The following is a 3,325-nucleotide window of genomic DNA, read 5'->3' on the forward strand; positions in this document are numbered from 1 at the left end:
CCTCGTCAATAATGAAATTGTCATCGGTTTGATGACTTTCCATAGCGGCCACGACCACATTAACATCAACTTCGTTTGGGTCCAAATCTTCCCTATCTAGGCGTATGGGAATGGTGCATTTTGAACCTCGCTGCTGCTTGCTTCATGAGTTTGATCAAGTTGGACATTGTCGATATTCACCCCACACCTGCTCTTCTTGTTGGTATGCTACATCACTACCTGCTTCTTCTTTCTCTGGAACATCAAACACGTTTTGGGGCTTTGTCTTTTGCACAACTTTCCAACCAACACCTAATTTGGTATCATCGACGTAAAAGACTTGACATGCTTGCGTGGCTAAAACAAACTAGTCATCTTTATACCACGTCTTGGAGCTATTAATACTAGTAAAGTGACCATCATTTTGAATCCCCGTCCTTCTATTACCAACATCATACCAATCACATTTGAAAAGATAAACTCGATTCCCAAATAGATAACTAACCTCAAAAACATCAGTTAACACACTATAAAAGTCAATCTCTTCTCCTTGGTGTTCCCCTTTTACTTCAACACCACTATTTTGGGTTCGGAGATTTTTTTCTCGATCCTTGGTGTGAAACATAATCCCATTAACAATGCATCCGCTATACCATTTCACACGTTTATTAGGCCCACATGCCAATGAATATAATTCATCTGTCGCCGCCTGAGGAGTTCTCACTCATGCTAATACTTGCATCTATTCATAAAATTAGTACAACAAATTAGGAAAACATAATTAGCATATTATCCAAGTTCATAACCATTGTATAAAAAAGTAGCAATATGAGCTCTTACACGTTTTTGAAACCAACTTGGAAACAACGTTTCTTGTCTCTCATGTAAGTTATGTGAGCCAAAATTTCAAGCTCTGTCATGTGTTGACTACATGCATATCAAATATATATAAACTTAATAACTCAGAGTAATTGATGATGATAAAAAAATACTCAGTAAGTGATAAGAGCCCAAAACTGTAGTTTTAACCCCTTAACAATCGTACTTTTAGACCAATTATGTGAATAATAAGTAAGAGTTAATACTGATTACGTGTTTTTATGCATTTCAGGCTTCAAAGTCCATTATGTGCAGAAATGTGCCACTTTAGCGAGATAAAGGAGCAAAGGTCGGTTGCTAAGGAGTTCTGTGATTAAAGACCAATTTTCAAGAAGACAAAGCCTCTGTAAAGCCCGGTCAAAAGATGAAAAGTCAAACTCCACGCGGGCATAAACAGTGCACAAAGTCAGTAGAACTTCCAAAGACCATATCTTTGGACTCAAACCTCGGAATTGGGCCTACCTTATGTCAAAACGACCGGCTTGGAAAGAGATTTTCAATGGTCCAAGCCTTGACCCAATCAGAGGAGCAAAAGTGGACGAAACTTTGTTGAAGCCAATTGCAGCTGAAGAGCCCATTTTGGACTAAAGAAATTGGGTTTTGGGCCTGATTTTCTGGCCCAAAACATGGCTCCAAGCCCATGCACCATTTTTGGATCTGAAAGTATAAAAACAAAAGCTTGACTCTTTGTTAATGATAGATAGTTAGGTTAGAAAATTAATTAGGTTAGGATAAGAAAAGTAGCCATTAAACCTTAGTTCTAGATCTAGTTTTAGATTAATTAATTAGTTTTTATTCTTGCCTTAAATTCAGTATTAAATTATTGTTATTGCTATTCATTAGATAAATAAAGTTAATTAGTTCTCCATAATCTAGTTTCATTTTCATTTATTTATTAGCTTAAATCCTTAGATTTACTTATTTGTCATTATTAGTTTAATTCAATTATTGCATGAGTAGTTTCGAATTGAGTTTAAACAAGTAAAGTTCAAATCTTTATATTATGTCTTGTTCGAATTTGATTGGGAATGATAGCGTGATGATTCTCGGCTAAACCTCCATTAGAGGGGGTTGAGAAGCCTTGATGAAAGCTTGATTTCGATTATTGTAGAGTCGTCGTAATTTCCTTTCCACTCTAGAAATGATTAGTTCACCATGAGAATGGGTGTAATCGTTCACATGCTAGTTATGAATTGGTAGAAATGCCATATGTAATTAGGGATTAGGAATAACCAGATTGTTCTGCGAAGAAGTTCAATTCGGATTATGACGATTCGTTGTTAGTGGATTAAGTTGAGCTAAGGTGGAATCAATCCCCCTCTAACTCCTTATCATAGAATCGACATAGTATTCCCATAGTTGTTTAAATAGTCGACTAGTTGCATCTTGTGAGTAGTTGCATCAGTAGTCTAGTTATCATTTCAAAGAAATCTCTCATTAGACTTAGAGTAGAGTAATTAGACTAGAAAACACAGCATGCGGAAGGACTAAGAGTGGAACAAACTTCCTACTCCACTATATCTGTTCAATAGATCGAGAGTAGAACAATCTTTGATAAATTTAGCCACGTAATATAAGTTTTAGTTTACTTACGTTTTGAGTTTCATCGTTCATTTCGTAGGTAAACTTTTTCTTTTTATGTTTATCAGTAAGCTAAATGCAATAAAACTTACTCTAAATATGTTGAAATTTCTTCAGAATTATTCAATGCATAGTAATGAGCCTTGGCATAGTCTTTTGGATCAAGAATGGAACTTGTATAGGCTCCCAAAAGCCTAACATTCTGTGTGAAAACACGAAATCCAACCTGTTGATTCTCATTACCACCATCATAGTTTCGTTCTTCACGATTGAACCGAGTTCAACTCCTTGAAGATACATGGAGCAAAATGTGAGACATTCGGTGTCTACATACGCTTCAGCAATTGATCGGGGTGAGCTTTATTTCTAACATATTGTTTTAGCGTGTGTAAATACCTGTTTACATATAACACACACATGTAATATATATATAGTAAATAAAAACTTGAATATGCTAATTTCAAATTAAATAAATTACAAACCGTAAACCTCACCTTTCAATATAATACATCCACCTATACTGCAGTGGTCCTCTAAGTATCGCCTCACGTGCCAAGTGGATAGCCAAATGGACCATTACATCAAAAAATGAAGGAGGAAATATTTGTTCGAGCTTACAAAGTATCACCGCAATGTCCTTTTCCATTTTCTCTAATACTTCCAATTTTAGAGTCTTGCAACATAACTCTTTAAAGAACATTCCCAACTCAACCAATGCAATGGCTACATCATTGGGCACAAAACCACGTATTGCAATTGGGAGAAGTTGTTGCAAGAGCACATGACAGTCATGACTTTTCATTCCTGTTATATTACCATCTTTAGCATTTGCACATCTAGAAATGTTAGATGCATAGCCATCGGGAAACTTCACCGACTTCAGCCA

Source organism: Coptis chinensis, chromosome 8 (assembly GCF_015680905.1).
Source record: "Coptis chinensis isolate HL-2020 chromosome 8, ASM1568090v1, whole genome shotgun sequence".
NCBI lineage: Eukaryota > Viridiplantae > Streptophyta > Magnoliopsida > Ranunculales > Ranunculaceae > Coptis > Coptis chinensis.